The sequence below is a fragment of the Triturus cristatus genome, chromosome 6 (genome assembly GCF_964204655.1).
Source record: "Triturus cristatus chromosome 6, aTriCri1.1, whole genome shotgun sequence".
In the NCBI taxonomy this organism is placed as follows: domain Eukaryota; kingdom Metazoa; phylum Chordata; class Amphibia; order Caudata; family Salamandridae; genus Triturus; species Triturus cristatus.
Genome location: NC_140589.1, coordinates 1295740782 through 1295766043, shown reverse-complemented (window position 1 = coordinate 1295766043; position 25262 = coordinate 1295740782). Strand labels below are relative to the sequence as shown.

General features: G+C 48.4%; 1 protein-coding gene across 2 annotated transcripts in view; it reads right to left on the bottom strand.

Annotated features, from left to right (window-relative positions):
* The window catches only part of PPIL4 (peptidylprolyl isomerase like 4), a 202707-nt gene that overhangs the window by 28814 nt on the left and 148631 nt on the right, over positions 1-25262 (bottom strand). The window lies entirely within an intron of this gene.

Below are 25262 nucleotides of genomic sequence, written 5' to 3'. Positions count from 1 at the left end.
AACAAGAACTATTACAAATTGTAAATGTGCATCTTGGTCCAGGGGTGTGGAATTCCTATAGCTCAACGCCCAGGACATATTGCTTGGCATCAAAGACAACACATTTTCATATTTATTTTGTCCTTGGGACAAGTAGGCCCTCCCTACTGCAGCACAAACTCTATGCCTGCCAGTTTACTGTACCACATTATGAATCTGGGAAGGGCATTTTCTGCAGTTAAGGTAACATGTGTATCCATATTTAAGTGCTGTCGGAACTTGTATTTATGGTTTGTTAAAGCAAAGTCTATTATTATGTTGAGCACTCTGTGGAAATGTAAGCACAGAGTGCACTACTGACATTGGTCCCAATATAAAAATATGTACACGTTTGCTAAGTTTACGGAGATAAGGCTATGTCTAATGCTCCCAGAATGCCCTCTGATTAGACGCAAATATTCGCAGGAGCTTGAAAGCAAGATTGATGATTCTTTGCTTTCAAAATTTAAAGTTTACAAAACAAAAACAACTAGGAAAAAAAAATGTTTTGCTTATCTACTGAGAAATGTTTGGCACCATTTCTTTGAAGCATGAGTGGGTAAAATGTGTTGATACATGCTAGTGTTTCCGAAAATATTTATAATGGAAAATCAGTGCAACCAATTTCAACAAGATTATGGGAAACACGATTATAAACACGCATTGCCAAAGTCAATAGGTCTGACATTCTTGGTCAGCCTTTTGGCTTTTGACAATGTGAGCCTTGTTTTGACTTGGTTATTGTAAAACTTTAATGGTGCTGAAGCTGCCAGGCCCTCACCATTATAACAAGCATTGACAAAAATATTTTTGGTCTCAAAATGCATCCGCTGCCACAGCAGTACCTAATACTGGAAAAAACTACTTTGTGTGCTGATATCCTTCTTGTGAAAGAGCGGATTGCTTCACTCACAGTAAAGCTGATAGATAGATAGATAGATAGATAGATAGATAGATAGATAGATAGATAGATAGATAGATAGATAGATAGATAGATAGATAGATAGATAGATAGATAGATAGATAGATAGATAGATAGATAGATAGATAGATAGATAGATAGATAGATAGATAGAATTGTAACAATAACAAAATGTCTTCTTTAACTCTGGACCTAATTAGGTGCCCAAGTCTTAAAGAAAGTCACAAAAGTGCACTATGGTATATGACCTTGCATTACTGCAGATTTACAGTTGTCTTGTATTTACAATAATTTACAGAAGTAGGCTAGCAAATGGTCCTCATTCAAAATATCTGTGAACTACACTTTACTACGAGCAAATATGCATGAGTAGATTTGCTCATGCGAAAATCTGCTGAATGTTTACAAATTCACTTTCCTCCAACTTCTTTTTGTCACAACCCTGGAATAAATTTTACTTCTGCCCTTGTCAGGAGTAAATTTCCAACCTTTCTCAGTATGAGAAAAGATTAGTAGAGCTGGTGAAAATCCCTAAAACATGCCAGTTGGTAGGTTTGCAGACTCAAAAGGGCATTCCAACCCTAAAACTATTGCTTTCTGCTACCTCCCCAATATGTAGATCCACGGGAAGGTGGCAAAATCTGTGAATTGCTAGTATTCAAGCCATACTGAAACATGAGCCCTGGCATAATCAGAGAGGCTATTAGCAGAGCTCTTTAATGAGATTGCTGCCATCCTTTTTCACCACACTATGTGGCATTAAAGGGACAAGTAGATTTGTTTACAGAGCAAATAGATTTATGAAGCAACCTGTCCATTGGCCAAGTAGATATTTTATTAATTTCCACACCCCTGATCTTGGTCCCAAGTTTGGTCCCACTAGCTACTCTCAAACTATAACCAAGTGAAAGGAACTCTGTAAACAGCTAAGCCGATTAAGGTAGTAGCTGAAAGCTGTGTAACTTCATGGTCACAGCTACCACTTTTCTGACTAAGACTTTCAAAGTAAATAAAAGAAGAAGTTAGTACATTAATAAAGCTTTTGTGAACCAGAGCAAAGCATTTTATTTCCCACAAAAGTACTTCACGAAGATGAGAGGAGCAAAAGGCAAATAATAACAACAAGGGATGCAAAGTTTCGGAACAAAACTTTAGCGATTAATCTGACCGAAAAAGGGACAGGGTAGGAAAATGATAATGGAAAACTGCTGCCTTCAAAAATAGCCAAACAGCATGAAAAAGGACACCCATAAATCATATTTGAAAGAAAGAATAGTACAGTAACATGCTTTCGCTAATTGACAAGAGACTGAAGGTAGTGAACAAGATAGTAGGAAACTGGTTCAACAACTTTGTTGCCATCTCAGATATGCCTATAAAATGGCTCAATCAGAATGTTTCAATTGTACGTGTTACTTACCTTCGGTAACGATGTATCTGGTAGAGACTATTCTAGCCGCAGATTCCTTCACGTAGATTTATCCCCAGGCATGAGACTGGATCCGGAAACTTTTTTGCCACAGCATCCCTGCGCGCCAGGGGTGGGGCGACATCACGCGACTCCGCCCAGGCGTCGTCCGCGTACGTGACGTCAGCGAGGTTACACAAGACCCGCCCCGGCGCGCCTACATAAGTTTTCTTCTGAGAACTTTTCCGCACCACAACGCGGAACCACCAGATAAAAAACTGTGGAAGCATGGGAACAGTGTGCGAAGAGCAGAAAAATTGAAAAGAAACGGTGACTAACACCACCACCAGAGTAGTGCCAACCCTGCAGAACCCAAGGGCAGGGAAAGAAGGAGAAGAACAAGCAGAAACCTGCGTAGTCACCCTGCCAGCACATAGACAACCTCCCATCCCTGTGCCCCGGAGCCAAAGGACATGAGTAAAAGTCATGGCACACGTAGTAAACCTCCCCCCCCCCCCCCCCCCCCCTCTGAGCAAGGAATGTGACCAGTCCCAAGACAGCCACAGCAACCACCCACAAGGGGCAAGGGCAAGACAAGGCCAGATGACCCTTAATCAGAGGATAGCAATGGAAGGACGGGAGGGGAAGGAGGAAGGACAGGGATAGAAAGCAATCCCCCCCGAACCTGGAGTAGCCAGAGCAGCAGGGCACCGGAGCACCGGAGCACCGGAACCCCATCCTCCAAAGGACCAAAGGAGGAATGAACCGCCCCCAGATGGAGCCACCCGTCAAGAACAAGGAAGGCACTCTCAGGAGACACAGCCCCCCACCGGGAGGCGAGTACCGAAGACCAACCCAAGGGTCCTCGCAGAATAGGGGAGGAAGGGGGGGCCGTGAAGGAATCTGCGGCTAGAATCGTCTCTACCAGATACATCACTACCGAAGGTAAGTAACTCGTACATCCGATAGAGACTACTAGCCGTAGATTCCTTCACATAGAATAGATACCCTAGCCATACCCCCTGGGAAGGAGGGTCGGCGAAAGGACCCCACCAGCCAATGCAGAACAGAGGGCCCCACAGGGAACCAGATCTGTGGACCAGATAGAACCTCGCCCCTGCCAGGCCAAGTGAATCCTTACAAGCAGAACTCCACCGACCCCAAGGGGAAGTAGGGGGGAAAGAAGGCTGAATAGGCTCGTACACCCACAGCAGAGGAACCAAGGGCAAGGACGGAGAGGCTGAAGCACCCCACTCCCCCACAAGGCAACATAGCTTCCGCCCAATGCCAAGACTGGAAAAGCGGAAGAAGAAGCCTAGAGGGCCCACGGAAACAAGGGAAAAGAAGGCAAACCCACTCCAGATGGAGAGCAGCCTGGCAGCCAGAACAGCGCCGGCAGTCAAAGCCGCCAGAAGCAAGAAGAACAGCCCGAGGCCCCAGGAAGGCCGAGTAGGCGACGCCTGGCAAGGGAGAACACAGGATCATTCCAGACCTCAGGACAGGAGTAGGGAGAGGGGGAGATGCCCGGGCACACCACTATGAGTGGCCACGCACAGGACCTCAGGAAGCAAAAGCAACCTACCTAAACGCCATGGAGAACAGGAACCCGAAGGCGACCAGAACCCTCTAGCAGAGCGCAAGCTATATGACAGCTACCCCTACCACACATAGGGTACGTTAAGTCCCAAGATATGGGAACACTCATTTTTTTTTGTTTTTTGTTGGGCACGGGGAGATTACGTGATTTGCCCAGAATCACAGGATGTTTAGCGTCATTACCGAGAATCAAACCCAGTTCCCCCAGGTCCGAGGCCGAGGGCCCTAGAACTTCTGCAGCAGAGGAAAAAACAAAAGAGCCACGGGGAAAAAAACACCCCTGCTGAAGGCATGATAAGCAGCCCAAGCAAAGCAGAAGGCCCAATCTCAGGGCCAAGTCCACGCAACAACTCCTGGAGAACCCACACACAATCACACAAGGGCCATCCAGCAGTCAACAAAGCCAAAGTCCCAAGGAAGGACGGAAACGGCCAGAAAACACACTCCACAGCCAGAACAACTGGCCTAAGAAGGCCCAGAATCAACCCAACTCAGAAGTCACTGAGGAGGGGACGGAGGAGGAGGAGGATAAGGCGGAGGAGGAGGACAGAGTCCTGCCAAGAGCTTTTGGATAGCGGTGTCGGCCGGGGCATGGAACAACAGGCTGCCATCAAACGGAAAGTCGATGAGTCGCTCCCGAATATTCTCAGGGAATACTCCGTCCCGAAGCCAAGCATGGCGATGGAGAGCGACTGAGGAAGCCATGGCCCGGCCCAGCACCTCTGAGATGTCCAGAGCGGAGCGGAGAATAAACGCTGCAAGCTCCCGGCCATCCAATGCATGATGCCGTAAGTCCACCTGACCAGAGTCCTGGGACGCTGCAGATCCCAGAGACTCAGCCGAGTCCCACAAACAGGAGAAGGCCCTAGCCAGCACACACAAGGTGTTAAGGGCTTGCAGGGCCGCGCTGGTCGAGGCGAACATGTTGCGCCCCCAAGAGTCCAGCCAGCGGGCCTCGTGGAACAGTGGAGTCAACAGTGGCGGTAGGGAGGGAAAAGCAGTCCGCAAAAGGGGGCTGGCGGCTGAGGGGTGAAGGGAAAGACACGCCGGGTCAAGCGGCGCTGGGAGGTGCTGGTGCAGAAGATGCTGAGGCACCGGGTCCCCTGAGGCAGGACGCCTCCAAGCCCCCGTCAAGGAAGAAAGGAGCGAACCTTCAAAAGGAAGTAAGACTTCCCTCCCACCAGAGCCCTGGTGGAGGACCTCCAATAGATGGTCCGCCGGAAGGTGAGCCACCGGGTCACCCATGCACAGGATGCCCACAGCCGTGGACACAGCGTGAGCGAAGGCCGCACCTGCCTCCGTAGGGCCCCGCGGTGGAGAAAGCAGCTCCTCCGTAGGCGATGGCTGCAAACTAAGGCGGCCATCCCCGAGGCCAAGCGGGACGGGAAAGGGCCAGACCTGGAAGTCAGAAGGAGCCGAAGAATGAGGGACCCGACGCTCTTCCAACGAACACCTCTGCCTCAGGAAGGGCGGGGAGCCGCCCTTTGATGCCGATGAGAAAGACACCACACAGCGACCAGTTTCCGGGGAGGACGACACCAATATACAGCCTGCCTCTGGAGAAGGAATGTCGGAAGACAAATCCGCTGTACGACTCCTGTGCGGAGCCGTAGAGTCCGCTGCTTGAGGTAGGATGTCGGCACCATCCGGCGTCACCGGACAAGGTACCTCCAAGTCACCCCGCACCGGGGACCGGAGCGGAGACCGGAGTAGAGCTGGAGCCGCACCGGCTCTGGGGCGGTGCTGGAATGACGCCGAGTCGACCCCCACCGAGGGAGCCCCCTGCGTGGGGGAACGAGACAGGCCTGGAGAGTGGCACGAAGCCCTCCGCCTGCCGCGGCCCAGAATGAGGCAAGGCAACCCATGTGGCGGCACCAGGGACGATTCAACCTCTGACTCGCCCTCCAACAAGGCAGCCACCTGTGGGGAGGGACGAGAGGGGCCCGGAGAGGGACAAGGGGTCCTCCCTCTGCCTCGACCCGGAGCGGGACGAGGAGGGTCCACCGACCCCTGTGGCTCTGCACGGTCCAGCTGCTGCCATAGCGGCGTCATCTGGGCCTTAGACAGGACCACCTTGTCAAAGGACCGAGAGGGGCTCGGGGATGCGACCCGAGCCCCGGCAACCTCCCGCGACACCACAGGGACCCCTGTGGGCGTTTGCGGCGAGGCAGAGACGCCGTGGCCTGAAGGAGGTGCCCCAGAGGAGCCGCACCCCAACAGCACCACATCCTCCAAGCCTGGATCCGAACCAATCGGGGCCAGAGCCACCGGCGGCGCCGCGGAGGGCCCTGCGCAGGGCGAGGGATCCACCGATGCCCCAGGAGGGGAAGGAGGAGGAGACGCCAGCGAGCCCTGCAAAGCCGCCGCGTATGTCTCCATTTGGACTCTCGACGCCCCAACACCGGGAAACGGTGGATAGGACAACACGCGGGGCCGCATCATCCGCGGAGAGTCCACGCACCCGGTAGGCCGTAAACCAGCCCCGGGGACAAACTGCGACACTTACCCACCGGGGAGCGATGCTCACGTGACATCGGAGATGGGCAAAGATGACGACCACGGCCGTATCTGAAGCTGTCCGCCGAAGCAGACCGAGGGGAGGACATCGACCTGGAGAGACGCGCCGAGAGAAGTTTCATCGGGCGCTCCCGCCGCGACTTCGGCTTTAACTGTTGGCACGCCGCACAATCTGTGGTGCCGTGATCCTCCCCCACACACCACATACAAATGAGGTGAGGGTCCGTCGCCGACATAAGAAGCCCACAAAACGTGCAAGTTTTGAAGCCCGAAGGCATTCGCACACTGTTCCTTACCAAACAATTGAAGAAAAAAGGGCCCTAAACAGGCCCGTAGCAAGGATTAGATCCGCGCTGCACGCGGAAAAGGAAAAAACTGACGTAGGCGTGCCGGGGCGGGTCTTATGTGACCTCACTGACATCACGTACGCGGTCGACGCCTGGGCAGAGTCGCGTGATGTCGCCCCGCCCCCGGGCACGCAGGGATGCTGTGGCAAATAAGTTTCCGGATCCAGTCGCACGCCTGGGGATAATTCTACGTGAAGGAATCTGCGGCTAGTAGTCTCTATCAGATGTAACTGTATTACATAGCACGTAAGACCCATTAGGAGGCATTGAATCGCTTTTCGGCGAGTAGCACGCTACTCTGGAACCCAAAGTGGATTAGTGGTGAATTAGTAGATGGAATCCAAAATTGCTTTTGGGAGTGGTAGGCATGTGAGTCTGTTACTTGAATGGATAGGATAAAGGATGGATGGAGAAGGTTTGAGTTAGGAAGGATTATGTGGGAGTTCATAGCAGTAAAAGAGTTTTGTGAGGTGTCAGAGTGCCTCTTAGTTGGATGAATAGGATAAAGGATGGACAGAGGGGGGAAGAGTTTGTAAAGGGTTATTTGGGAGTTCATAGTAGTAAAGAGGTTTAGGATGAAAAAGAGAGAGGAGGTAGGAGATCGTTTGGAAGAGGAATATGATGAGTCAGAGTGCTGGTTTGGAGAGGTTTGGGGGGGATTAGTTAACATTTTTTTTCTTTTTTTATCTCTGCAGTGGGAGGAAAATATATGCTTATGTAGATACATAACCACATTTAAAAGGTATGCATACACAGATTTTAAGATGATACATATATGGAAACAAATCAGGTGAAAAAAATTGTACTAGAATAAAGTCCCATATGTTCATAAACGGATACATTTTTACAAACTCAGGATTTCCATTTTTGATGCAAATTAAGGTTTTTTAAATTTTATTTATATTTTTTCATTTATATATTTTTCCTAATATTTCAGTAGTGAAGCTGGTATAGAAACAATTGCTATAATCAGATTTACACCTTGTGACAGACATGTTAATATAGGATAAACCCATAAGCATATGCTCATTACATTATATTTTAATTTATTGATTTGCTTATATATGGATATAATAATAAAGTTATACATATCTGTAAGCGTGTGTATATGTTTTAATTTCTTTACATTTAAAAAAAAAATCATTTTTATTCTTACAAGTATAAAAATAAAGTCATAACAATATTTTTGTTTTTTCCTATTAATTAATATTATTTGTTTTTATTATTTTAGATGTATTCATGTTGTTTTTTTAAGTAATGTGTTTTGAATAGTCAACATTAGCACATACTTTCTGTATAATCATATTTACATGTTGTGATGTGAGTGATCATAATAAATAGAGGCCCTTATGCATGTAGTCAAATACGGATATTCATTTAATGAGCTATATACATTTAAAGCATAAATATAAGTAATGTATATATTTTAACCATTAAGCATATAAGGAAGTATATATATTTTTTATATACCATAGTAATATGTACATCTGTACAAAAAATGCACATATCGGATTACATACATATAATCAAAATATATGTTTGCAAACACATATATATGCACCATCGATTTTCTGTGCATAGTACTGCTGTATATTTGTATTTTGAATATGGTGGTCATGTAGAGAAGAGGCAGCTTTTGAATAATCGTCCGTAGATAAGATGACAATATGTGGATCTTATGTTTGGAGGCAATTAATTCCATAGTTTGGCTGCTTTTACAGAGAAAGATGTTCTACCAATGTTTTTTTCTTGTATGTTGGGATTTTGGGGCAGGATGCCAATCTGAAGCGGAGGTTTCTTTGTTGCATGTATTTTGGGATTTTCTTCCTGATGAAAAGTGGTCATGTTCCATGTATTGGTCAGTGGATGAGACAAAGCAGCTTGAAAGTGGATCTTCTGGCAACAAGTACGGCTCTTAAGGAAGAGAAGATGTGGACTTGTGGCTTTATGTGTAGGAGTAAGTATGGTAGCAGAGTTTTGAATTCCTTGTAGCCGTTTCTTAGTTGACAGAGGTGATCCATGGTAGAGGCCATTGGCGTAATCAAGTTTAGACAGTACAAGAGAGATAGTAGCCTGGACCTTGTGTGCAAATCCTAGGAGGGGAAAGATGAGTCATTGATAGCTAAGAGCCAATGGCAACACTAAGGTTTCTTACTTCAATGGATACTTTAGAAGGCTGCCCCAGATCATCAGGCAAGGCGCGTACGAAAAAGAATTTTTGTTGCAGAAGTCTTCCCCCACTTTTTGCCTGGTATTTGATGCAACTCTGATTGAAGTGCACTGGGTTCCTGCTAACCAGGTCCCCAGTGCCAGTGTTCTATCCCCCCAAAAAAAATTGGTCACTTGCTCCCCAAGCGACCGAACCTTAACAGCTCTAATAAGTGTATAGGTACTAAAGAAGGTCCCCAAGACCTGAAGCGCATCTTGTGCACTCCTTAGTATCTAGGTACACTAACCACTGATACATCCTCGCCGTGACCCCGATTGTGATTCCATGCTTGTCACCGCCCCTCTTACCACTAAATGGAATTTCACCTGGATTATGCATTCCCTTCATCTGGCCTCACTGCGACGCCCGGACCCCAACACCATTCCGATATGTAATCACTACGAGTGAGTTCCCGTGCCCAGTACTCCATGTATTTGATCCAGTCGGGCTCAACATTGCCAATCCCCTTCGTGACGTGGCAGCCTTTACCTAATTCCTATAGGAACATTGATCTTAATTTTCCTTGCAGGCATTCTTCTCAAGCATCATTTGCTATGTCCTGATGATGATCCCATTACCTAGTTAAGGGATTGAAATGTCGAAGACTACAGCACCTTGACACAATTTACATTTTGGTTACTATAAAGTGCTGTGGTGCTAATTTGTCTATTTCTTGGCCTAAATCACTTATCTGTGTTCTGGCCAATATATGCAATGCCCGAGTTATGACCTGTTTTGTTTGTGGCAAATTGTCCCACTTATATGTTCTTGTGTATTTATTATAATAAAAGTATAACATCCATTTGGATATACGAACATAGACACCATTGTAGTTCTGTGTTAATTACTATCGGAATTTCTTGTTGTGAGGAACCACAGTTTCTTCATAAATACTCTAATGGACCCGGCTCTAAGCCATTGCAGGCTGTGTGACAAGGTGCTCTAAAAAGTGAAAAGACGACATGGCACATACTTGTCTCCTAACACTGCATATATTATTGGTAAGTCAACCCCTACAGCAGGCCTTACAGCCCTATGGCAGGATGCATTATATTACATGTTAGGACATATCTGCATATCAAGGCAGGAGAATTTAAAGGCCTCTGCTGCCTTTGATATGCAACACAAGGCTTACCCAGACAGGGGAAACGCCACTCTCTTCCTGGGCCAATCTGGCACCAGAACAGATGGGATAATTGGGTATGCAGAAGGTGTGTTGCACCACTAGGCGAGACACACCTCTAGGGTGACCAAGTCTGAAGGGAACACAAATGTAGTAATTCCACCATCTTGTGTGTGGTGGAATTAAGAATTCTCGGACAGGGTGATGCCCGCTCCCCAAAGGAGGTGGTCATCTAGGGGGTGCAGTGACCCCAGGGGTAAGAAGCCTATTGGCTACTACCCCTCACTCGCCTTAATGCCCCAAAATTGAGTATTTAGGGCACCCCCCGATACCAGGACTTCAGATTTCTACGGACCAAAAGAAATGGACAAAGAACAAGATTGCAGACCCGAGAACTGAGGAGCACAATTGGCTTGGAAGATTGGGAGAAGTTAAGCACACTTAAAAAGAAGCAGGTCAGAATAGCCCTTGACGGGGCACTGATGACGGAGTACTTGCGAGCAGGGGCTGCCTCTGCTAGTCTCCTTGTACGTATTGAACCTCGTATTTTTCTGGAGGACAATCAGTTTAGGATTGATTGGAGCTATATCGCAAACAAGTGCACCCGTGATTGGCTGATTCTAATTATTAACACGGCCAAGAGACTAAGCGAGGAACTTTTAAAAGAGATTTTGGAATTGGAAGAAAGTATTAAGAGGGATAACACACTTGCTGACACGAAGGAGCAGTTATCCAGAATCCAGGAAGACCTCTCTGACTATAAAAACTATATGATTAACCAAAAAATAAAGGGTTTGAAGCATAATTTAGAACGCTTTACCCATGAATGGGCATTCCCATATGTGGAAGACAGCTATTACCAGCAAAGAACTGATGTTAGACCCCGAGGTGGGTTTGCCAGGGGAGGGAGACAGCCCTTTAAACGATCGCCCTACAATTGGACCTTTGATAACACCTCTTCGGAGGAGGATGAGGTCAGTGGACCAAGTGGGCAGGGTGACCAGAACAATAGGGTTAGGTTTAATCAACCCAAGCAAACCAACGAAGATCTAAGTTTACTGTTGAGGTCTTTTTTTGGACAAAACCAGAGGGGCCACAGAGGGCGGGGAGGGCAGAGAGGCAGAGGGCAGGCCCGACTCAACCAAGATCAAACGTGGCAAGGGTTTTCCCCTCGAATAACACGGAGTCGAGGACGGAATCAACTTTAAATGACATTGTAGTGAACTTATCAGACTATATTTTGTCAGAGGATGAAAGACGGGTTTTGAATAAAGGGTTGGGATTCGTGCCCACTCCAGTACATGATAAATTTAAATGTCGTACTGAGTTTCACGAAACAATGAGGAAGATTAAAATCAAAAAATTCTTCGCCAATAAGACACAGGACCCCCCTTCTCTGTTCTCTTCTGATTTACGTTGCCCGTCGGGGTTTTGCCCGCCTTCAGCGAGTTTGTGCCCAGAGGTGGCAGCCTTTGAAAATAAAATTCTTCACGAAATCGATGTCCTTGAAAAAAAGAATGAGAAGAACAAGTTACTTACCTTCGGTAACGATGTATCTGTAAGAAACATTAGTTAGTTAGATTCCTCACCTTAGAATATCCCCAGGCGTCAGACTGGATCCGGAAGATTTTTCGTCAGCAATACCCCTTGCGCGTCGCTAGGCGTCGTCTGCGGCTCCGCGTCCGTCGTCGGCGTCGTGCGCCGGAATGACGTCGTCAGAGTACTTAGACGCCGCCCTCGCGCGCTGACGTCAGTTCTTGTACATAGCTTTCCGCGCCAGGAACGCAGAGCCATGCAAAGACCGACACCGGTGCCAAAAATAAAATCTAGGGGCCTGAAAAGGACAACCTTAACCCTAGATGTCAGTTCGCAGAACGGGGAGGATGGGTGGGTCGGTGAGGAATCTAACTAACTAATGTTTCTTACAGATACATCGTTACCGAAGGTAAGTAACTTGTTCATCTGAAAGAAACACGTTAGTTAGATTCCTCACCTTAGAATAGATACCCAAGCAATACCATCCCCGGTGGTGGGTCTGCGAACCAAGATCACACCAGAAAGTCCTGGAGGACAGAACGGCCAAAGAAGCCATCCCTCCGGACTTGGCTGTCAAGGCAATAATGCCTGGCAAACGTGTGTAACGAAGCCCACGTCGCCGCCTGACAGATGTCCTGCAAAGGGACTCCCCGTCCCAAAGCAGTAGTAGCCGCTGTGGCCCGAGTAGAATGGGCGCGCAGCCCAACAGGAGGGTCCTTTTTTGCCAAAGAATAGCAAATTTTGATACACAAAACGACCCACCGAGAGATGGTCCGTTTGTGCACAGCTTTCCCCATCTTAGCGTCCACGTACCCAACAAAAAGCTGGTCGTCCACCCGGAACTGTTTTGTGCGGTCCAGATAAAAGGAGAGCGCACGTTTTGGGTCCAGACGGTGGAGCCTCTCTTCCTCTTTGGAAGGATGCGGAGGCGGAAAGAAGGTGGGCAAGGTGACAGACTGCCCAAGATGAAATGGAGTCACCACTTTCGGAAGAAAGGAGGGACGAGGCCGAAGGACAACCTTGTCCGGATGAACAGACAGAAAAGGAGGCTTTGAAGATAAAGCCTGGAGCTCACTCACCCGTCTAGCCGAGGTGATGGCTACCAGAAAAGCAGTCTTAAGAGTCAGAAGACGAAGAGGACAATTGTGAAGAGGCTCGAAGGGAGCGCACATCAGGAATGTCAAGACCAGATTCAAGTCCCACTGAGGCATTACAAAAGGGACAGGAGGGAACGTGTGAGTAATGCCTTTCAGAAAGCGTGTAACCACAGGGGACTTGAAAAGAGAAGGCTGATCAGGAAGCCGCAAGAAGGCGGAGATGGCAGCAAGATAACCTTTCAGGGTGCCCAGGGCAGAGCCCTGCCGGGCCAGAGAAAGAAGAAAGAGAAGAACCTCAGAAAGAGGGGCGGAAAGGGGATCCACAGCCTTTGCTGTGCACCATGCCACAAATTTGTTCCACCGGCAGGCGTATACCGTCTTTGTGGAGGGACGCCTGGCTGCCAGAATGATATCACAGACTTCAGGAGGCAAGTCAAATGGCATCAACTGCCGCCGCTCAATCTCCACGCATGGAGGTGGAGGCTGGACAGGTTCGGGTGGAGGACCGTCCCCTGCTGCTGCGACAGAAGATCCTCCCGAAGGGGCAGACGTATCGGGGGATCGGTCAACATACTGAGTAGCTCGGGATACCAGTATCTTCGTGCCCAATCCGGAGCCACCAAGATGACTTGGGCCCGGTCGTGCCTGATCTTCTTCAGCACTCTGGGCAGAAGTGGTATAGGCGGAAAGGCGTACAACAGACCGCAACTCCACTCGTGACGAAAAGCGTCGCCGAGCGAGTGCCGCCTTGGAAATTCCAACGCGCAGAACTGCTGACATTGCGCGTTCTCTTCGGTGGCGAATAGATCTAACCAAGGCTCTCCCCACTGCAGAAAGAGACCTTGCGCCACTTCGGAGTTCAGACGCCATTCGTGATCCATCATGCACCAGCGGCTGAGTTCGTCCGCTCTGGCGTTCAGAGAGCCCGCCAGATGTTGAACCACTAGGGTGACGCCCTGGTGTTCCAGCCACGTCCAGAGGCGCAGAGCCTCCTGACAAAGGGTCCACGACCCCACCCCGCCCTGTTTGTTGCAATACCACATGGCGGTGGTGTTGTCCGTGAACACCTGCACGACACTGCCCCTGACAGAGGGAAGGAAGGCTTTCAGTGCAAGTCGGATCGCTCTCAACTCCAACAGGTTGATGTGGAGACGAGACTCCGCCGGAGACCAGAGGCCTCTGATCTCCGCCTCTCCCATATGGCCACCCCAGCCCAGGAGGGACGCATCCGTCACTACGACATGCTCCGGATGGGGAAGGGAGAGGCTCCTGCCCATGACCCAATCGCGGTCCGTGAGCCACCACTGCAACTGTTGTGCAGTGCCCTCCGAGATCAAGACATGGTCGGACAGGTTGCCGTGATGCTGGGCCCACTGAAACTTCAGGTCCCACTGCAGAGCCCGCATGCGCCGCCTGGCGTGATGCACTAGTAGGATGCAGGAGGCCATCAGCCCCAGAAGCCGCAACACTAGCCTGACCGAAACCCAGGATAGAGGCCGAAAGATGGGAATCAGGGCCTGTATATCCCGGACCCGCTGTTCCGGTGGATAGACCCGGAACTGCGCCGAATCGAGAACTGCTCCGATGAAGAGGAGCTTTTGAGAGGGACTCAGGTGTGACTTCGGCACGTTGATGGAAAATCCCAGCAAATGCAGGAGATCCGCCGTAGTCTGGAGGTGGGAGACGACTGCCTGGGGCGAGCCCGCCTTCAACAACCAGTCGTCGAGATAGGGGAAGACTGGAACCCCTGATCTGCGCAGATGAGCTGCGACCACCGCCATCACTTTCGTGAACACCCGAGGGGCACTGGTGAGGCCGAAGGGGAGCACGGTAAACTGAAAATGCTCGTGGCCCACCGTGAACCGCAGGTAACGCCGGTGGGCCGGCAGGACGGGGATATGGAAATATGCGTCCTGCAAGTCCAACGCTACCATCCAGTCTCCGGGGTCTAGGGCAGCTAGAACCTGAGCCAAGGTTAACATCTTGAACCTTTCCTTTCGGAGGAAGGCATTGACGTTCCGGAGGTCCAAGATGGGGCGTAGGCCCCCTTTGCCCTTCTTGGGAACCAGAAAGTAGTGGGAATAACAACCACGACCTACTTCTGGACTCGGAACGCGCTCGACGGCCCCCTTGGCCAAGAGGGCCGAAACTTCCTCGCGGAGAAGATTCAAATGATCCCCCGAGATACGGTGGTGCTGCGGTGGCATGGCTGGAGGGGTCGTCTCGAAGGGGAGGGAGTAGCCCCTTCGGACGATTTGCAGCACCCACCTGTCCGATGTAATGGACCGCCAGTGGAGCAGGTGATGGCGAACTCTGCCGTGGAATGGGCCTGAAAGCTCGGACTAGGAAGGCTTTGAGGCGGATGCTGCCGGGGTGGATGTGGGCTGACCACGTCATCCTCCAGATCCGCCACGGTGGAAACCACGTCCGCGACCGCGCGCAGGTTGGTTCTGCGGCTGGTGGCTGGGCGGACGTGAGGAGGCGCCCCTTCCTTGGCCACGAAAGGGGCGAAAAGCGGAGGTGTGCGCCCGCGGAGCCGAGAGGCCCAAGGACTTGGCCGTAGCCCGGGAGTCCTTAAAGCGGTTCAGCACACTGTCCGCCTTCTCACCAAACAGGCGAGTGCCATCAAAGGGCATGTCCATGAGGGTGTTCTGGACATCCCCGGAAAATGACGTGGACCGCATCCAGGCGTGGCGGCGGAGCGCCACTGTGGTGGAAATCGCCCGACCCAGCGAGTCCGTGGTGTCAAGCCCACATCGTATGGCGTGCCGCGCTGCATCCCTCCCATCGGCCAAAGCCTGGGTAAGACGTGTCCGGACCTCCTCCGGACACAGGGGCAGCACGTCCTCCACCGTATCCCACAGAGAATGGGAATAACGGTCCAAGAGACAGGCGGTGTTTAAAGACCGCAGGCCCAAACTAAGGGACGAGAACAGTTTCTTGCCAAACTGCTCGAGTCTCTTGGAATCCCGGTCCGGCGGAGCGGTCGGGAAGGAGGATTGGGAGGTAGAGGCCTGGATAACCAGACTCTCGGGGGTGGGGTGTTGGGACAGGAAACTGGGGTCGCCCGGAGCAGGGCGGTGGCGCCTGGCAACGTTCCTATCCACAGGAGGAACTGTGGAGGGCTTGGACCAGGTGCCCTGCAGAACGTCAGTGAGGGCCTCATTGAACGGCAGCAGAGGCTCAGTGGAGCTTGCTGCGGTTTGAAGCACCTCAGTGAGGATGTTAGTCCTCACAGCCACGGCAGGCAGCTCGAGCCCAAGGGCTGCGGCCGCCTTGCGCAGCACCACAGAAAATGCTGCACCCTCCTCCGAAGCCACAGTCGGAGGAGAAGTGAATCCAGTGTCTGGCGATGTATCAAGACCACTGGCCTCCCCCAGTTCATCTGCCCAGTCCTGTGAAAGCTGCGACTGAACAGCCATAGGGTCCTCAAACCCCTCCCAGTCGCCCGATTCCTGATAAACAGGAGGAATGATCGGAGCCGGACTGTAGAGATGATAGGTCTCAAGCGGCGCCGGACGCGGCGTCGGTCGACGCCATTGCGGCGCCGGGTCCGGAATAGGGCTAAACTGGGGTTGGACGCCGTCCGGAGTCGGCACCAAAGGCGGCGGCGTCGGCAGCACCGGAGGTGTAGGCGTCTGCGCCGGTGGCGCCGGTGACGGCGTCGGTGGTTCATGCGCCGGCGCCGGTGGAGGAGTGGTTAGGTCAACCGGCGTCGACGGGGGCCCAGGCATGGGCCCCGCGGGGACCTGCGGCGTCGAGACCGGAGTCGTCGACGGCGCCGGGGCCGAAGCCGCCGGCAGGCAAGGTCGCCCAGTCGAGTCCGCGGGGCCCGAAGGCGCGCCAGCGGGCGTCGACGGCGGGGCCAGGCTCCTCATGGCCGAGAGGAAGGCACTGACCTCCGCCGGCGTCGCGTTAGTCCCAGGGACCGGAGGGTATGGGGACGGGCGCGGCGCCTGCGGCTCCGCCGGAGCCGCGGGGGTGGAACCACTTGGACCCTCGGCCGATTCGCGCGACCGGCGAGGGGAGTCCGAAGAGCGATGTCGCCGCTTGGACTTCTTAGAGCGTTTGGACTTACCCGACGACTTGGAGCCCGACGATCGATGGTGGCGTCGGCTAGGGCTCCGCGAGCGATCCTTGGATCTCCTCCTGGACCGGGATCGCGCACGACGCGGAGCCGAGTGGCGAAGCTCGAGAAGCCTTCGAAGTCAGGGCCTGGCAATCGGAGCACGACTCCGCGTCGTGGTCGGGGCCTAAACAGTAGAGGCACCGGCGGTGGTGGTCGGTCACCGACATCAGTCGATGGCAATCCTCGCAAGCCTTGAACCCAGGCATCCTACCGGCACCAGATGTCGACAGACAAGGATCAAAAGTGATCAAAAAAGATTTAGTCAAAAAAGACTAAAAGGGGTAGCTCTCCCGGATCTGCGCTTACTGGCGCGGAAAAAAGAAGAACTGACGTCAGCGCGCGAGGGCGGCGTCTAAGTACTCCGACGACGTCATTCCGGCGCACGACGCCGACGACGGACGCGGAGCCGCAGACGACGCCTAGCGACGCGCAAGGGGTATTGCTGACGAAAAATCTTCCGGATCCACTCTGACGCCTGGGGATATTCTAAGGTGAGGAATCTAACTAACGTGTTTCTTTCAGATCCATATTTTTAATAATATGAGTAAAAAAGATTGGGCAGCGGTTAAAAGTCTACAGGATAACCCCCTTATAACTATAAAATCTGCGGATAAGGGTGGTGCGATAGTCCTGATGAACACTAAGGACTACGAGGATGAGATCTTGAGACTACTAAATAATCGCGAAAATTACCATCCTCTGACTCGTGATCCTTGTGATGAACTCCTGGTGCTCATTAGGACTATGGTATCCGCGGCGAAAGAAAAGAAATGGATCACTGCAAAAGAGGCTGAATTCCTTGTGAATGTCAAATCTAGGACACCGGCGATCTATATACTTCCGAAAATTCACAAGGCCGCCAGGCCACCGCCTGGCCGCCCTATAGTATCGGGAATACAATCAGTCCTCGAGCCTCTATCGCAATTTGCGGATTTTTTTCTGAGAGAATCAGTCATCAAACAAACCTCCTTTGTGCAGGATACTAGAGACATTCTAAATGTATTAGAAACTGTGAATTTTGACACACAATCTGAATTTCTAGTGACGATCGACATTGAGTCATTATACACCTGTATCCCCCAGGACGCGACGCTGGTGGCTGCAGCTCGTGCTCTGGAGGAACAGGAGCGGTTTTACGATACACCACCGTCGTTCGTTTTGCAATGCATTGAGATCGCATTAACTAGGAACTATTTCTGTTACAAGAATTACTTGTTCCTGCAAGTCTCCGGTACTTCAATGGGCGCAACTTTTGCGCCCAGTCTGGCCTGCATTTATGTAGGCCAGTTTGAAGAACACCATATCTACCATCACGCCAATCCCTTCCAGAGGAATATTTTCCTCTGGAAGCGATATATTGACGATGTGTTGTGCATCTGGGCAGGCACTGAGGAGGATCTATTGCTCTTTTTGAATAGGCTGAATACACTAGAACCGAGCCTTAAATTTACTTGGACATATAGTCGCCAGTCTGCAACTTACCTGGATCTTGATATCCGGGCTGAACAGGTCCAATTGAGAACGATGGTACACCAAAAAACCACTGATAGAAACTCTATTACTGTTTAATTCTTTTCATCCACGGGCCCTAATAGATAATCTACCAGTGGGGCAATTCCTCCGTTATAGGAGAAACTGTTCGTCCACGGCGGACTTCATGCAACAATCTGAGGGCCTTTGTGATAGATTAATCCAAAGACAGTATCCTAAAAAGGTGGTAAAAAACGTGAGAAAAAGAGCTTTGAATACACCACGTAGTGCTCTTCTGGAGACAACCCAAAAACCAAAAAGCGACTGTCTGCCAGTCGTTATGACATATGATCCGTTAGCAAGCAGACTCAGACAACTTATGCGCAAGAACTGGGATTTATTGTCTACAGCGGATTTTAAGATGCCATCTCCCAGGTTTGCATTTAAAAGAGCAGGCAACCTGAAGGATAAATTAGTGCATTCTCGGGTGAGAGTAGAGAAAAATGCATCTACACTACCGGCGGGTCATTACCCGTGCGGATCTTGTTCTGTATGTGGCTTGACTTCCAAATGTGACAGAGTAACTTTGTTGGACGGTAGGATATGGTATTTAACCCAGTTCACGAATTCGAAACACAACCAATGTGATTTATCGCATCACGTGTAGGTGTGGTTTGCATTACATTGGTTTGACTTCAAGGAAGGTCAAGATAAGAATTCAGGAACATCTGAGTACCATCAGAATAGGGAAATTGACCACTAAATTTGTGCAGCATTGTGTTACTGAGAGGCATGACTATAGATCCTTAACTTGGACAGTTTTAGAGAAGGTCAAGGGTGATGCAAGGGTAAGGAAGCTCGCTGGATTTTTTCTGAAAAAGTTGATAAAATTGGATTGAATGATGGAATAGAATGGAACAGAATCTCCCTGTGAGATTGAGACTGGTGAGTGCTTCTTTGTGTCAGCATGCCCTCTATACAAGCTTCAAAATAAGCCTGTCTATGTCCAGCTAATTCTGTCTTGGGGCATTAGCTACAGTCTTTGATTTCTGGGAGTTTGGGCGTTCCTGCCTCTTAAATCCCCTCTATGAATTAAAATCTGGGGGTTGTATGAAAAAGAAAAAATACTATCAGGAGAAATATGTCTGTAAAAACTGTGCTTATACTATTAATTTGGAAATTTGGGCGTTCCTGTTGTCTAATCTCCTCTATTGAAATATGGGGGTTATATGAGGAGAGAGAACGCTATTGGTATAAGCATATTTAAAAAGAAGAGAAAAAAATACCCGTGCCTATACGAATTGGGTAGACTCTGAGAACTCCCCGAATGATTGGGTAGCTAGCTGCTGGGAGTTGTGAAGGTACTTTCTCAGTACGTTCTAGAAATTTGACACCTGTTGTTGCTAATTTCGGTATGTTCGTTACATAGAAAAGAGCATGTATGTGCATTGCTCGAGTTCGTGGCAATCATTGTTACTATTCAAACGTGGTCGGGTGCATATTAGTATATACACTAAAGATTGCTTGGCTGGTGTGTATGTACGATATATATTTTGGGACCAAGAACCCCTTACAATTGGGTTTTTAAGGGAAGAAAGAGAATACTGGCTTATTCTAAGATGGCGCCCCGATTTACGTGACGTATCACGTGACTTTGTTGTAATCAACGGAAGTCACGGGGTAATTGACGCGTTTATCAAATGGCCGCGCGAAGACTTTGGAGCGGCTGAGACGAAGCTCGGGACGTGATAATTGTGCGGTGAGATGTATGAGTGAGGGAGTGACACAGGCATAAGTGCATTTACACTTCTGGGCATGGCGAATGTATACCTATGTGGGAGTAAGAGGCTCTGGTCCTGTGCAGAACTTTGTCACGGGTTACATTGTGTGATAAAGATGCTTTGGACGAGGCCAGATAGCGGAACAAATATGAACACATCCCTAGGTAGAGAAGGGATAAAGTTGCGATCAGCTTTACTATCCTTAAGTCTCTATAATTGATAAATATAGGTGATGTGCTAGATACTCTCTGGAACACATGTGTTGGAAGACTGGTTTTTGATTTAAAAATCTTTTTACAGAATGCTCAAAATATAAGTGGGTCTGCGAAGTACAGGATCACTGCAAAATTTACGGTACTTGTCTGACACGCTGTCGAGCTGGTATGAAAAACCTGGGCTGACAACGGGTAAAGAAAACCCACGTGATTTTTATATGTATGGATTATGTGAGATTCGGTTTTGCCGCTCAGTGTGTAACGGCAAGAACCCTTTCTTTCTATGTTTTGCAGTCACAAGTAGTTCATTGCAAATGTGCTGATATGGTGAATGAAGTCCTGTTGCCCTGAAGAAATTGCCGTAAAAGTAAGGCAATGAAACATGTCGGCTTACTGGCTTCTTGTCTGTTAAAATACAGCACTTTTTATTTTTGAATTGACCCATGAGCAAAGAATAAAATTATGATGGCCATGGTTCTTTATCAATTTTAATTCAGGACTATGGTGTGTGTTCACATACTTTCACCTTTTTAGGTCTCGGCTAGCGAAGACTGCGCTTGCGCAGTCTCGCTCGCGACATATAATGACTTGGAGAAGAGGGGCTTGAACCCGCCCCTCTTCTCCCCTCTTCTCCATTGGCTGGCCTCTTGAATGCTGGCCAGCCATTGGAGAAGAGGTTCGTCACTCCGAACAGGCCCCGTCCTTTTCGGATTCGGGGGCGTGTTTTTTGCAACTTTTCTAATTATCTCCTCCAGCCAATGGCAAGAGGAGAACATGCCCCCGAATCCGAAAGCGCCGCTGCCTTTCTCCGAGGCATTTCTGCTTCACCTCGGAGAAAGGCGGTGGTGTCTGCGCAGAGCGGGTGCTAGCCAGAAGCTTCTGCCATCGTACTGACGCCCGGAGGCATGAGCTACAACGCAGAACTCTCTCAAACATGATCTGCACTTTTAAACCTATGTAAATAAACGTCTGACGGTTGTAAGGCAATACTTTTGGCTGCTTTCATACATGGTATGTTAAAACCGATAAATCTGTGCGTTTCTATCGGCTGCTGTTGAGTTCTACTGTTTGTGCTGTTTTTCTTAAATTGCTCAAACACAGCTGAGCTCACAAGCACAGAAGGAGAAAACCTGATACTACTGCCAAACAGACAGGAAATTGTAGTAGACCTTTGTAAACAGGGAAGCGTTGAACCACGCCTACCGCCCAATCAGCTGTCCAGGCTGTTGCTATGTGCGCTCTACTCTGCCTTCTTTGTACAGTAGAAAGAAGAAATGCACTGCACGGAAAGACGGGCTGTGCACCGAAAGCATAATGTTTTTGTCTAACCGCTGCAGCCATCTGGATTCATCCGAGAACCCCGCAGCTTTTTTACAACTGAGGCTCGGCTTACTAACACAGAGATTTCAGTATGATTTACAGTGGAGACACAAGACTGCAGAAAGGTGTGTTATGAAGGAAGTTCATTACCCTTATTTTCCAGTCTTTTACTTGTCAAGTAATGTAACGGTATTTGTTAGGGATAACATTCTTTAAAAGTTTGAATTTGGTTTCAACGGAGCCGGCATAAAGAATGTAGCTTTTGTATTTTTCTTCATGCCCAGTACCAAAACAATACACTTCCTGTATTCCAGTCTAGAGGCTAAGATTACTGTGTATACAAGTGCTGTGTAGTTCAAGTTGTTTTTTGTGGAATTATAATTAGGTATTTGTAAAAGTCGAAGGACACACAATTCAATCTTTTATTGGTATATTTGCAGTACTCTGCTAACTTGATCGTTTCGAGCAGGCCTATGGTGTATCGTGTTTGTTTAAAAATGTAATGTATGCTCAGATTTGTTACATATCATAAAATATAAAACGGAATCAAGTGCAGCATCATTTTCATAATTATTTTGCACTCATCCCAGAGAAGTCATATTTTATGAAAATAAAGTCTGTGCCGTCTTGTTATAATGGACTTGGATGGAAGCCTGTTTGTTGACTATAAACTGTGAATCAAGTCACAGGGGGAGGATATTAGTATTGTCCATCTTGAAGTTGAGAAACTCCTTGCGAGCTAAGGGGGCGAAGTATAGTGGATGGTATCAACTTCAAGATGGCTGATTCTAATATCCTCCCCCTGTGACTTGATTCACAGTCCTCCTTTTATCTCTATGCTGCCACGGGTGAATGATGCTAACATTTCAGCGCATTCTGCACGCTGTGTACTTTCTGGTCTTCTGCATGGAACAGGACCGGATCGACACTGGTTTGATTCAACTCTTCCAGCGGGAAGGTAAGTCGGGAAACGTTTGCCCAGTACTAGTCAGAATGATCATTTCACGCTGTCCTATTCCATAGTCATGCGTATAATGCCCGACACATTATTTTTGTTCGGTCTCTCCCATATAGTTGAGCCCGTCAGGTGGGACCGTCACAACCAGTAAGGTCCACTTCTGTCCACGCTTTGTCTGCAATTCTTATAAGAAGGTACTAACACTAGGCATCTGGCCTTATTGTAGTTGTTATAGTAACCATGGGATTTGCCTAATCTTAAAGCCCACACCTTCCTTTTTCTTTAGTTTCGCACCAATGATAAAGCGTTTAAAATAATGTAATTATCAGCCCGGAATAGGTCTTTGCCAGATCCTTCTGTACTGGCGCCAAGACATATATCAATCCCCTGCCACATAATGGTACGGATGCAAGTACGTTTTTAGCTGTACAATTACACAATTCTTGGTTAAAGATGAATGTGCCTGCCCTCTTGCGTATAGTCACTATCTGCGCAACAAAGTATTCAATTTTTAGTGTACATAGCCCTTTTCCTTTTATTTTTCTGCAGCTCTGCTAACTTGAAGAAGTAGAACAGCGATTTATTTAGCTGTGGGTTGACAGTCCCTCGTAATTTGTTGGGGTTGTGACATCCAGATCTAATTTATGGGTACACCACATACTGTGCTAGATGTATTGTTCGAGGGATATTATTACTTTTGGTACTACGGCCAGTGATCAGGGGTGATTCAGTTTAGTAATTTTATTTCCTTTCTGTACTCACAGAAGGGCGCTATTTTAACTATACAGCGACACCTTTTCTTACTTTATTTTTTCCTGTTGGACCTACCGTTGGAATAGGTGATTAACGGTTTAAATATTCCTCTTTCTAGGTGCAGGCTACAGTTTTCTTTAAACGTGGAATTGTCATTTCACTTTTTCAAGCACTGGGTTCTGGATTCATGCCCCTTTCCGATGCGTACACCCGATCCTTCCACTACATGCTTACCACTCCATATGTCACCCCAAGTCTCCCGAGGATCCTCCTTTCCGAAGAATGTACATGATGCCACCATATTTCCATCCACTTTAAATATCCCACTCTCTCTCACTCACTACCTCAATCACTCTCTATCTCACTACCTCACTCTTTCTATCTCACTAACTCACTTTCACTCTCTCTTTCACTACCTCTCTCTCTATCTCACTACATCACAACATCACTCTATGCTTATATATCACTACCTCACAACATCCCTCTCCCTCACTACCTAACTCTTTCACTACCTCACTCTCTATCTCACTGCCTCACTCTCTATCTACCTCACTCTCTCTCACTACCTCACTCTCTATTTCAATACCTCACTCTCTCTCTCTATCTCACTACATCACTCTCTCTCTGCTAATGCAATAGGTATCACATATGCAAAAAAAAGCTAATGCCAATAGAAATGACAATGCCATTTATTTAGGGATACAAAAATGATAACAAAATAATGAGCAATACCAATAGCTCTACCTATAATATTGCCGAGACCATTGCATTGTAAATGCTTGTTAGTTGTTGGTCGAGTTATCCAATTTTCTTTGAGCAAGGTGGCAACCTATGATGAGAAACGTGGCAGTACTGGTGATGATCTAACCAGTGTCAGCCCGCTAAGGTGTTGCGCACGTGAGGTGCTACCTTGTTCTGCACATATTTTTCTTCACTGATATTCACGGTGTGGGGTGTCTTATCCCTGTGATTGAATTATTTTTTTCACACGTTTATAAAAAAAAAAAAGATTTTTTGGAACACAGTGACTGCTACATTGATCCAGGGTTCTTGCAAAACCTTTTCATAAATTAGTACAGACTCTGGTAAATTGGGAATCCACCCCACAAATCCAGTCAATTGGGGGTGGTTCTGAAGAGGTTAATTTGATACCTCTCAATTCCTTCTGTTACACAGCGTGTAAACTATTCCTGTACTTAATAGATTGAGTCCTTTTGTTGGAAAACTGTTTTGAGTGGGGGATGACCCAGTCTTTTTCTTTTCCCCTTTGGCTCCTTATTGCTATGCCTTGGTGCTAACCCTGCCAGTCTGCCTGCTGCACCCAATTGCACTGTGAACTTTTGAAAACTGTAAATATTCATAACTCAAAAAGTACTTACCTGATTCCGATGATCTTGTTATCTAAATTCATATAAAAGTATGTGTTATTTTTATAAATTGGTGTCGGATTTCTTTACTGAGTGTGTGTCTCACTTACTGCCTTTGTGCTTAGCACTACCCTTTGATATGCCTAACTGCTCGCCCACGCTTCCTCCAAAGAGAGCATTTGGGGTTTAATTTTTGCCTCTGTAATTCCTTTGGGGTTTGATTGGACGCTTTACACAGTGTACCACTTTTTGGTCCACTATATAAAGAGCCAGCTTCCTACAAGGCGGAAAGTGGGTCATAATTTTTTGGAGTGTCAAAGGTGAGTATTTCAGTTTGGACGCATTCAATTTGAGATGGTTCCATGCCATCCACTGATCAACGACTTGGAGGCAAATGAAGATTTTTGAGTTTCCAATGTCTTTGAGGCTTTCCAGTTTAACAAGTATTTGTGTATCATCTGAATAGTTATAGCAGGCAAGCTGAAATTAATTAATC